We start from the raw sequence: 13,019 nt of genomic DNA on the forward strand, positions 1-13,019 counted from the left end.
AACCAGAGTCAAATTTTCCCATTATTACCTTTTGTTTCTGGTCCTGGTACCCTGACCCTGTTAGCCAATACATTTCACTCTGAATACCATACCTGAACAACATTGGGCTGCGAAAAAGAGGGAGATTTTCTGGGGTATCGCCGCATGGCCTACCCTCAAATAAATAACCCTACACCCCAAATTAATAGAATAAATACAAGGTTTTCAATGTTGCCTAATTCACATAGTAAACAGAGTCTATCTTCTTCAGGGTTAGCTTTAAAGTCCCTGGAAACCAAAATCCACAAAAACCTTCTAACTATTAAATTTAGGGTCTTATCTGAGTAATTGTGTGCCTCAGAAATTAATTGACATTACTTTCAACCCTAACCCCAAAAATCGACACTTTTCTACAAGGTCTGGATTTCCATTTCCTCATTGAAGAGAACGGTGCGCGCGGTGCTACCGCTTATCACGTCATAAGATTTAATCGAATCACACGCATGCACGCACGCGCGCGCACACACACACACTGACACACACACACACAGTAGCGCAGCGGCAGATATCTCTTCCTCTCTGTAAACCCTCTCTGTGCTATGCGCCGAGCAACGCGCGATTACACACACACACACACACACACACACACACACACACACACACACTGACACACACACAGTAGCGCAGCGGCAGATATCTCTTCCTCTCTGTAAACCCTCTCTGTGCTATGCGCCGAGCAACGCGCGATTACACACACACACACACACACACACTCCATCTCTCTCTCCTTCTCTCTCTCTCTCTCTCTTTCCGTTAATGGAGAGAGAGGTCTCCTCCGAGCAGGTCTCCTCCAGCAGGTCTCCTCCGAGAGAGAGAGAGAGAGAGAGACAGAGAGAGGAGACCTGCTGCAGACGGGACACGCCCACACAGTCCACGGGAGAAAATACACTCTAAAATCTAATTGATTCTCATGACTTTTGCCGTGACTGTCAAACCTAAATTTATATACTTTGCGACGTTCATCATCGTTCAAATTTGGCTGGTGGCTTATTAACATAGGTTCCTGTGATGTGATGAACTAAAAATGCTAAATAATAAAAAAATATTTCTGGTTTCCAGGGACTTTAAAGCTACCAGTCTCCTACCAGGCAATGGGCAATGTCCCAATTAAATATCTTTTTAGTGAGTGTCTGATCAGACATTCTTACCAGCCTATTCCAAAGTCGAAGCATTTGCCCCTTGTGTTTGATGCTTGTGGGTTCCCATCCCCATGTCGCCACTAATGGCCATTTACTCGTGCCTTGACTTGTAAGTTGTTACTAACCCACCCCTGGATGTGGCTCTCACACATGGGTGGGAGATAGATGCAATAGCTTCTCTCACCTCTGTTTTGCAGTTCGTGGCTTTTGTGGGTGAAGTCAAATGTTTTGCCATGACAACTCCAGGAATGTTCACATTTAAAGTGCACCCATGCTGTGATTTTTACTAGTCGAACTTTTACGACAACCTTTGATGCGAGGAACGCTTTACCTCACCCGTGCATCGTTTGGGTGGTGCCCACTTTACCCTCCAGTAACTAAGTGAAAATACTCCATTACTGTAGGATTTTCAGGTATCTGTATTGTACTGATTATTTATTTTTTTACTTCTTTTTTTTACTTTTACTCCCTACATTTTAACACAAATATCTGTATTTCTACTTTCTACTCAAAACAGGCTAGTTACTGTACTTTAGTTGTAATGCACGACAGACAAAAACAATATGTAATGTTGTTTGTCTCTCTCGTCTCATGCTCTCCCAGCTTTCACACATTATGTGCACCTTTTTTGTGGAAAAATCACATCACAAAAATTATTAATCAAAGTATAGTCTTTATACATCTTAAAACATGTTTAGAGGTGATCTTTTAAGTTTAATAGAATTATAGTAAAATATGACGTCAGTTTGTTAGCTTTGCACAAATCAGCCAGTAGAAATACTTTTTACTTGTGTACTTTACTGTATTACATTTCAGAGCCTGTACTTTTTTTTTTTTACTTTTTTACTTGAGTTGAATCGGTACGTCTACTTTGACCAGAGTGTTTTTTACACAAGTAATTGTACTTCTACTTAACTAAGGAATGCGAGTACTTTTCCCATCACGCTTACTCACTGTTGTCATTCTTTTCTGGATCCTTTGATGTAGCAGCAGATCGCAAAATGACGTCAACTGTTGGACTGTTTACATTTTGCGACAGCCACCGGCTGTGTCAGTGTCTCCTGTGTGAGTCTACTGTGTGAGAGTGTCTACTGTGTCAGTGTCTCCTGTGGGAGTGCCTACTGTGTCAGTGTCTACTGTGTCAGAGTCTACTGTGTCAGTCTACTGTGTCAGTGTCTACTGTGTCAGTAGTCGTGTTTCCATTACCCTCAGAAATGCGCAAAATCTAAATATCGCAATAGAAATTGGGTAATGGAAACACGTAAATTTCGAAAAACCTCCCAAATATCGCAAAAAGTTTTTGCGCTCTCATGAGGTGTTCTTTTTAGATGTGTCGATATAGCAGTTTATCGCAAAAGTGTAATGGAAACACATTTTCCGCATTTGCACGTCATGTGACCCATCTTCTCCTTTGGAAAAGGAGCGGAAAATGAAAGTAAAATTATAGCTGCTGCGCAGCAATGGGTTGTGGCCGGGCAAGTCTCAAGGCTTTGAGCTATTATGACATCACAATTGCTCGAGTGACATCAGTGATGGCATCACAATTGCTTGCCTGACTGATGACATCACAAATACAACCTAATTGCCATAGGTAATTAAGGCAATTAGGCTATACACGGGGCCAGAATTCAACGTTTTGATGCACTGTGGGCTCAATTTTTGACCGGTCGAAAATCTGTTTTGATACTTTTGTGTACGACAGTCTAACGATGCAGATGCTGAAGTTTGGTGTCGTTTGAAGAAAAAATGTGGGAGTAGGGTTTAATTAGTTTTACAGTTTTTGCAGTTTTGCGGTCTTTAGACTTCATAATTGGCCATAGGTTGCATTGTACAAAAGTTTATCCTCATTTGGGTGCACATTTCGGTGAAAGTTGCAAAGCCGTAGCACGTATGCCTGATTTTTTATGAATTTTCAAAGTTTGAAACTTTAGACGGTCGCTGTAGTGCCACCGTTAGGACTAATTGGCCCCAAATTTGCTCGGCACCTGCGCCGCCTCGCCCGCAGCTCGGCTGCTGCATGGCCTCGCCTGCCCCATTGGCATGCGCAGCGCACCATTGCACAACTTTGTATATGACATCACTCACTGATGACATCACAATGATGTCACAATGTCTATGACATCATCAGTGATGTCACAATTGCTCGGATGTAACCAAAAACCACAATTGCTCGAGTGACATCACTGATGATGTCACAATGCCTATGACATCATCAAGTACCTATGACATCCTAAATAGACCCTTCTCACGGTGGCCATTTTGTGTCGAAAAGGCAGGGTAAACACACAGGTGCAAGCAAAAAACTAATGAGGGTTTCCAACTTCCATGATTGGAATTTGGAAACCCTCATTAGTGTTTTGCTTGCACCTGTGTTTATTCTTCCTTTTCGACACAAAATGGCCCCCGTGAAAAGGGTCTACAGAGAACAGACAGACAGAGATTGCCCACTTGTCCCTTTTGTCATCAGTGCCTATGACATCATCAGTGATGTCACAAATGCCTATGACATCATCAGTGAGACAAAAATGTAAACAGATGACATCACTCATGATGTCACAGTGGGATCAGGGATTTATGACATCACTGATGATGTCACAGTAGGATTTATTTATAACATCACTGATGATGTCACAGCAGTAGCGGCCGGCCACTAGAGGGCGCCAGGGCGCCGCCCCACCTATACCCACATGGAGGGGAAAATAAAACGTTATACCGGTGTATATATATATATTTTTTTAATGAGCGAGGTGAATATTAGATAGTGAGTATATAATCTGCAATAAATATGTAGATTCATAATGATCTACATGTGTAGGCTACTGTTTTTGGGTCAATATTTTCTTGCACCGAATTGCCACGGACGCCGTCCGGGGACTTCCGGTTTCCACCAGTGCAGATCAGGATCTGTGTAGTTGCACATGCGCTGTTCACTCTCAAAAACAAAGGGATTTGGGAGGGCTCTGGGCGCACGTATCTAGCCCGGAGTTGTCTCTAAAAGTGAGTCCTTCCTTTTGGGGGATTCTCTATCCTAGTCTGAGCACATGCCCTTCTCTCTCACCACAAGAAGGGAGGCATCTTACCACGGAGTCATTACGCCAAAGAATCATTTGCCATGCTGCCATGCCATAGAATTAGTAGCCATGCCATTTGTGAATAAAGCTTGCTCGTTAAAATTTACCCACTGGTCTCAGGTCTCTCATGATTGAAATGTTGGTCTCGACCTAGTTTCAAGATCAGAATCAGAATCAGAAAGACTTTAATGATCCCCGGGGGGAAATTGGGACAAGTTACAGTAGCTCGCTAACAGAACACACATAGCATAAAATAAACAGTAGTAAATGCGATATTAAGCAAATAAGCAGAATAAGAACACAACATAGCATAGAATAACAGTAGTAAATGCGATAGAAGCAAAAATAAGTAGAATATGTCTAAGTAAGCAAAATACGTAAATGATGAGAACCAGTCATGTTACCTCATATCACAATAGGCATCAGCGCTCAGCATAAGTCAAGTGTAATCCAAGTGTGACGTCCGTTATGACGTGTGTCTCCTGACTCATCACCCCATCCTCAATAGCCAATCAGCCTCCTGTCAATATGACGTCGGTAATGACGTCACTGCCGAGGCTATGACGTGGCAGTACATATAGCCATGGCGTGTCATCATCATCTTTCCCTGATCCTTCACCTCAATGGTTGCTGTACCTGGGCTGATCGTATCCCATCCTCTGAAGCTGTGTTTCGCACCACCGACCTCCATAGTCCACCACCAACGTCTTGACTCCTGAAGAATTCCCTACAGGGGGGATTCTCTATCCTAGTCTGAGCAGATGCCCTCCTCTCTCACCACAAGAAGAGAGGCATCTTACCACAGAGACATTACGCCAACGGCCTTAAAAAGTTGTACATTTCAGATTAGGGTCATGTATTCTATGCCACATTAGATATATCTGATATGGCTGGAATCTGTGTACCAGTAGAATGTCTCTATAATAACAAGGGTCATAGGTGTCGAGTTTCTTAGAGGGGAGGCGGAGGCCCAGTCCTAAAGTCTTGACAGCCATATGTGAAACAGGTGCGAGTCCTGCTTTGGCCATACATATCCCCATGTAAACATCATCAATGGGAAGAATGGTAATGGACTTGGACATGTTGTATATGACCAAGGCTGTATAGCCAGACAGGAGGAAGCCTCCACCCCCACAGTAAGGGGGGTATGTGTCTGACTTGTGCACCTGTACAGGGATATAGTACTTGCTCCCTCTGTCTCGTTTGGGTTTCGCATACTGGATCAGATCGCCGGCAAAAAGGTGTTTGCTACCGTCATTGTTGTTTTGACTTTGGAGATAGTCCACCATGTTGTCTGTGTTGGCAAAGACGTCATCATCACCATTTAGGAGGAAGCGAGCCTGCGGACAGTTCCTCCCCATCCATTCCAGGAAGAGTATTTGCTTCAAGGTGAGGTTGTAGAAGGAGTCATGGAAGTCCCATTGCAGAATATCATTGTGTTCACGGTGCTCCAGCTCCAGGAGCTTGTTCAGTCTATGCTTCTCGAATCCGGCACCTGCCGTTCCTGAGATGAAGATCTTCCTGATCCACACACCATTGTGTAATCTCTCGTTGGCCCAGGTTTTTCGCAGGACTTCTCGTCGGTCGTAGTTCTCCGGGGAACTTTTAATGACCAGCAGAAGGAAGACTTCCACAGATTTGTCAGCTCCTCCACATTTGTCAGGAACGTCCAGCAGCATGGGGAAATGGCGACAGTGACGGTGGTAGAGGAAGTCTTGGATGTTACCAGGAAGAGAGTTGAAGCCTGTGATGTTGGCTGCAGACATATTTTGTTGACAACTTGGCCAGGAATAAACATAGGAGCTCCTAATGGTGGCTGGCCTGTTTTGACCGCTATCCTTTCTCACATATACCTGGAGGTGGTTGGTCATCGAGAGATAGACGACCAAGAAGAAAGCTCCAGTCAGCAGAAAAGTCATTGCCCTCTTCGGTTTCATCCTTGATACTCTGCAGCTGCGAAACAAAACCATGTTTTCACGTGAACTGTTAAGCTGGGGTCAGGTGGTCTATGTGCAGACACTTGATGGCCAAGGTAACTAGGATAACTGGAAATGCTGTAGCGCTTGATAAGGTGGATCTGCAGGGTTCGAAGCTGGGGAGACTATGAACGAACTGCCGAGGGTCAGCAGAGCTAATTCTTATAGAGCCTGAACGTGACATCACATTGCGTTATGACCTCATCAGTGATGTCATAACGTGGAGTTGTTTGTATGACATCAGTGATGACATCATTCATCACTCATCAGTGATGACATCATTCATCATTCATCACTGTCAACATCGTAGTAGGAATGATGACATCATCTAACAGTACCCCTCCCTCTACATGGCACCCAGCCAGATGCAAGGAAATCCCGAATGAGCGTAGCGTCAAGGATGAATCGGCGAGGAACCCAACAGCGCTCCTCGGCGCCGTGCCCCTCCCAATCCACCAGATATTGAAAACCGCGGTAACGCTTTAAAATACAGCCCACAAATAAGCATGTAGTTATACTATAACTACGGGGTACAAGGAGTGTAGTTATAGTATAACTACGGGGTACAAGGAGTGTAGTTATACTATAACTACGGGGTACAAGGAGTGTAGTTATAGTATAACTACGGGGTACAAGGAGTGAATTTAGACTTTAACTAGAGGGTAACAAGATCTGTACTTATAGTATAACTACGGGGTACCACACCGTACTTACAGGGTAACTACGGGGTCATGGGCGGTATTCTAAAGCAGGGGACCAATTTTTTACTTATAGGCTAATTAGGGGCTACCACACTGTACTTATAGTGTAACTACGGGGTTGTGGGCTGTATTCTAAAGCAGGGGACCAATTCTGTACTTACAGGCTAATTACGGGTACCACACTGTACTTATAGTGTAACTACAGGGTACAAGGAGTGTAGTTATAGTATAACTACGGGGTACAAGGAGTGTAGTTATAGTATAACTACGGGGTACAAGGAGTGTAGTTATACTATAACTACGGGGTACAAGGAGTGTAGTTAAAGTATAACTACGGGGGAGTGAATTTAGACTTTTAACTAGAGGGTAACAAGTGTCAGGAGGCAGCAGGGTGTTTGTCTCTCTCCCTCTGTGTTCCCCCTCCCCTGAGTGTTTCTGTACAAGATTCAAGATTTTTATTGTCACTCCATGGTACAAGTATCACGTGTGAAATTCTTGTGCTGTGGACTCCGTTTACAACATAGTACAAATATAACAGGGCGCATAACAAGAGACACAACAAGCAATAAGGCAGTGTAGTGATAAGACAAGTCAGAGACAGTGGCATATTCACTGCACATAGGTGCACATGTCATGTGCATACTTTAGACGTGCTTAAACATTTTAAATTCGGCGTATTTGACATACAGGTGCAAATAGCATATTCCTTATTAAACATACAATTAAACATTAGACATACGTAATGGTAGCAGGTACAGTACGGCTACTACACTATTTGTGTATGTTAAGGAGTCTCGTGGCCTGCGGGAAGAAACTGTTCCTCAAGCGATTTGTGCGTGCTTTTGGAACCCTGTATCTTCTCCCTGAGGGTAACAGGGAGAACAGGCTGTTGTGGGGATGGTTTGTGTCTTTGATGATCTTCAGGGACCTCCTGAGGCACCGCTGTTTATACAGTTCATGCAGTTCTGGCAACTCACATCCTGTTACGTGCTGGGCCGCGCGTCTCACTCTCCGTAGCGCCCTGCGGTCCATGGTGGTACAGTTCCCGTACCAGGTGGTGAAGCAGCCAGTCAGCAGGCTTTGAATGGTGCCTCTGTAGAAGTCGCTAAGGATTTCTGGCCTTAGCCCAAATTTCTTCAAGCGCCTGAGTCCATGTATTCGCTGTTGGGCCTTTTTGACAACAGTGGCGGTGTGGCCGGCCCAAGTCAGGTCCTGGTGGATGTTGACTCCCAGGTACTTTACTTTACTTTACTTTATTCCATTTAGCAGACGCTTTTGTCCAAAGCGACTTACATCATATATCAAAAACACATTTGGTACAAGAAAATACAAAGAATGAACAGTCAACGCATAAATCATAATCAACCATAAGAGTTAAAAACGAAGACTAATACATAGCAACATACAAAACCGAGTCAAGAGTTAAAATACCAGGCGAGAAATTAACTGCACTTGTCTTTAAGAAGTTATGTCATTTCCAGGGAAGTCCAGGTGCAGTCCAAAAAGGTGAGTTTTGAGTCTCCTGCGAAAGATTGGCAGCGACTCGGCCAATCTAACCGAGGGAGGAAGCTCATTCCACCACCGGGGAGCCAGGGAGGAGAATAGTCTAGAACGGGACACGCGAAGCTGTCCACCCTTTCCACCACTGTGCCGTTGATGGTGATTGGGGGGTGTGCGCCCCCCCCCCCCCCCTCCTCCTCCTGTAGTCTACAATGATCTCCTTGGTCTTGGAGACGTTCAGAGAGAGGTGGTTGTCCTGGCACCATTGTTCCAGGGCCCCCACCTCCTCTCTGTAGGCCGTCTCACAGTGGGTGGAGTTTCTGCACCTGGCACCTGGGCTCTGCAGCACGGCTGGCAGCAATCTTCTAATCATCAGACTCCTGCTTAATTACCCCGGCTCTTCCATCAATCGTCGTCAGATTGTTCAGTCACCTACGCTACGTGGTCGTATGGTTCCTCTCCCTGCTGTCAGCTGTGAGCAGAGTCCCGGGTTCGTCTCCGTCTTCACCTGCTGTAACTCTGTCACTGCCTGCCTGCCTGCCTGCCGCTCACTCCTGCCATCCATTTTTCAATCAACTCTATTAAACTTGGAAGCTGTCTCTGTGTCTGCTCTTGGGTCCAAAAATCCTTAAACTGTAACAACAAGATCTGTACCTATAGTATAACTACGGGGTACCACACTGTACTTATAGTGTACCCCGTAGTTATACTATAACTACACTCCTTGTACCCCATAGTTATACTATAACTACACTCCTTTTATACTATAACTACACTCCTTGTACCCCGTAGTTATACTATAACGACACTGCTTGTACCCCGTAGTTACTCTATAAGTACACTCCTTGTACCCCGTAGTTATACTATACTGTAACTACACTCCTTGTACCCCGTAGTTATACTATAACTACACTCCTTGTACCCCGTAGTTATACTATAACTACACTCCTTGTACCCCGTAGTTACACTATAAGTACAGTGTGGTACCCCGTAATTAGCCTATAAGTACAGAATTGGACCCCTGCTTTAGAATACAGCCCACAACCCCGTAGTTAGCCTGTAAGTACAGTGTGGTAGCCCGTAATTAGCCTATAAGTACAAAATTGGTCCCCTGCTTTAGAATACAGCCCACGACCCCGTAGTTACCCTGTAAGTACAGTGTGGTACCCCGTAGTTATACTATAAGTACAGATCTTGTTACCCTCTAGTTAAAGTCTAAATTCACTCCTTGTACCCCAAACTTATACTATAACTACACTCCTTGTACCCCGTAGTTATACTATAACTACACTCCTTGTACCCGTAGTTATACTATAACTACACTCCTTGTACCCCGTAGTTACACTATAAGTACACTCCTTGTACCCCGTAGTTATACTATAACTACACTCATTGTACCCCGTAGTTATACTATAACTACACTCCTTGTACCCCCTAGTTATAGTATAACTACACTCCTTGTACCCCGTCGTTATACTATAAGTACAGATCTTGTTACCCTCTAATTAAAGTCTAAATTCACTCCTTGTACCCCGTAGTTATAGTATAACTACACTCCTTGTACCCGGTATTTATACTATAAGTACAGATCTTGTTACCCTCTAGTTAAAGTATAACTACACTCCTTGTACCCTGTAGTTATACTATAACTACATGCTTATTTGCGGGCTGTATTCTAAAGCGTTACCAAAACCGCAACCTCTGCGTCGCATGTCCAGCAGCCGCCGGACCGTGTAGGCAGGGTGGTCGTCGACTAACCGAGGCGGTGGGGGAGCCGCTGCAGGGGGGCACAAGGGACTAGAGTGAACCGGTTTGACCTGGGATACGTGGAAGCAGGCAGAATCAGGCGGACAGCAGCGGGGTTCACAACCCGCTCAATAACAAAAGGTCCGATAAAACGGGGTGCAAGCTTCCTGGATTCCACTCTCAAGGGGATGTTCCGAGATGAGAGCCACACCCTCTGACCCGGGGTGTAGGTTGGAGCCGGGGTACGGTGGCGGTTTGCCTGGACTTGAGTCCTGACACAGGCACGCAAAAGCGCTGTGCGAGCCCTCTTCCACATGCGACGACAACGGCTCAAATGTGCCTGCATGGAAGGCACCGCAACCTCCTCCTCCCGGGAGGGAAACAAGGGGGGCTGAAAACCGAAGCAACACTCAATGGTGACATGCCGGAGGAGGCATTGGGATGCGTATTACGGGTGTACTCAGTCCACGGCAACTGTGAACTCCAGTGGGACGGGTGGACATCACTGTCGACATCCAAATGATGACATCCTAACAGAGTCCAGTGATGTAGTCAGATAGTGATGTAGTCATGACATCATCTAACAGTTCATATTCATGAGGAGATGAAGGTATGACATCACCTAACATCAACGAGTCTCAATCTAACAACAAACAAAGCTATTATGACTAAAATGATAAACACTGGACTGGCGCCAAATTTGCGTCAAAGACGTTTGGCATGGGACTGGTGGACCTTTGTGTAAAGTTTGGTTAGTTTTCATGCATGAGAAGTCGAACTTCCTGGGAGAAGAAGCGGGTTGTGGCCGGGCAAGTCTCAAGGCTTTGAGCTATTATGACATCACAATTGCTCGAGTGACATCAGTGATGGCATCACAATTGCTTGACTGACTGATGACATCACAAATACAACCTAATTGCCATAGGTAATTATAGGCTATACACGGGGCCAGAATTCAACGTTTTGATGCACTGTGGGCTCAATTTTTGACCGATCGAAAATCTGTTTTGATACTTTTGTGTAGGACAGTCTAACGATGCAGATGCTGAAGTTTGGTGTCGTTTGAAGAAAAAATGTGGGAGGAGTAGGGTTTAATTAGTTTGACAGTTTTTGCAGTTTTGCTGTCTTTAGACTTCATAATTGGCCATAGGTTGCATTGTACAAAGGTTTCTCCTCATTTGGGCCCACATTTCGGTGAAAGTTGCAAAGCCGTAGCACGTATGCCTGATTTTTTATGAATTTTCAAAGTTTGAAACTTTAGACGGTCGCTGTAGTGCCGCTGTTAGGACTATTGGCCCCAAATTTGCGTCAAAGACGTTTGGCATGGGACTGGACCTTTGTGCAAAGTTTGGTTAGTTTTCATGCATGGGAAGTCGAACTTCCCGGGAGAAAAAGAATACAGGCAAATACAATAAGTGGCCCTGCCGCTTCGCTGGCCCGGCCACTAATAATACAGGCAAATACAATAAGTGGCCCTGCCGCTTCGCTGGCCCGGCCACTAATGAGGGAGAAAGGGTTCGATAAGCCGTGGCAAAACCTCCGCAGCAAGTGGAAAACTTTGAAGCAACGCTACCTAGCAGAAAGACGAGTGTTGTGCAAAAGCGGAGCCGGGGAAAATAGATAATGTTTAATGGCAGAAATCGGTCCATGGTGACAGGCTGCCTGTGTGCTGCCTGTGTGCCTGTGTTTGACACAGCGGCGAGATGAGGGGATGAAAAGCACACACCGGTGCGGTGCTGCTGACTGAAGTGAATACAGTGACTGTGAGTAATACATTACACACGTTTCAGGTGCAATGTTATAATTATAATACATGACATTCTGATTATTGCACCATATCAGCCTTTTCCCCCCTCCATCTCTAAATTGGACCAGTTGTATTAGGCTACCTTTTTGCTGTCGCGCTCACTGCATTCACTGCAGCCAGCAACATTGCCACTCATTTTCTTTTTAATTGATAATCAGGCTCGTTTATATGCGTTGTAACTTCATGTTGTGATTTGCAATGACCATTGGTTGGATTTGAGCATGCAGGGGACGGGATATGGGGCAGATATCCGTGCGTCCGCAGCGCCACCGCCATATTGGCCAGCGCCATATTGGTCTAACCCTATATTGGTCTAACACCCTATCCACTTTAGGCCCACTGGAGGAGCCCTGCTTGCACACCCTGGCATTGCACAGGTGCAGCGCGGCTGTGCTGCTTGTTTCATTGGTGTCCAATAACTTTTATGAATGCACATTCCCGAGCATGTCCACGTGTGCCCTCTGCCCCCTCCCAGGCCCTGATAAAACGCTACGTCTGCCCTCCGCTATTCCACATCCCACAATCAGACAAAAGCAGCGAAACCAGATTTGTTTCCACTCTGAACTCCATAAAACAACCTCTTGTCTCAGGTTTGGCTATCTCCCGGACATTCAAATGGCCCCACCACAACTGGCTCACGGCGCGTCATATGATACTGCGGTGACGTGCTGGTGATGGCACCAGCAGATGTTAGAGGTCAGGGCCGTTCCACACGAAATCCCCCGGTGAACCCTGCTGCTTCCTGACCCCGGAAGCCAAACCACGGATGTTTGAGGCAAATTTATGTCCAGTTTACTTTTCATTTAGAAATAGAACACAAGTCCCTGGCTCATAAATACGGCTGCAGTGGACACAGAGGTGCATAAACTTGCAAATGGATGGATGGATGGATGGATTTGTCTGTTTTTTCTTTTCTTTTTTTCAAATTTTTCTTTTTCAATTTTCAGAACAAAAGTGAAACAAACACAGATACACATACAAAAAACAAAAAAACAAAAACAAACAACACATACCGACATTACAACACAGTGCTACCAGAC

General features: G+C 45.1%; 1 protein-coding gene and 1 pseudogene across 2 annotated transcripts in view; one reads left to right on the forward strand and one right to left on the reverse strand.

The window, feature by feature from the left end:
- Window positions 1–13,019, forward strand: part of LOC310780834 (ras-specific guanine nucleotide-releasing factor RalGPS1-like) — a gene marked incomplete at its 5' end in the record, with an annotated part of 140,086 nt that overhangs the window by 71,062 nt on the left and 56,005 nt on the right.
- On the reverse strand, window positions 5,074–6,120 carry LOC310781544 (N-acetyllactosaminide beta-1,3-N-acetylglucosaminyltransferase 3 pseudogene; annotated as a pseudogene). The gene has a single exon. The product of its transcript is annotated as an N-acetyllactosaminide beta-1,3-N-acetylglucosaminyltransferase 3 pseudogene (transcript).

The sequence above is a fragment of the Poromitra crassiceps genome, assembly GCF_964638095.1.
Source record: "Poromitra crassiceps genome assembly, chromosome: 8".
NCBI classification, from domain to species: Eukaryota; Metazoa; Chordata; class Actinopteri; order Beryciformes; family Melamphaidae; genus Poromitra; species Poromitra crassiceps.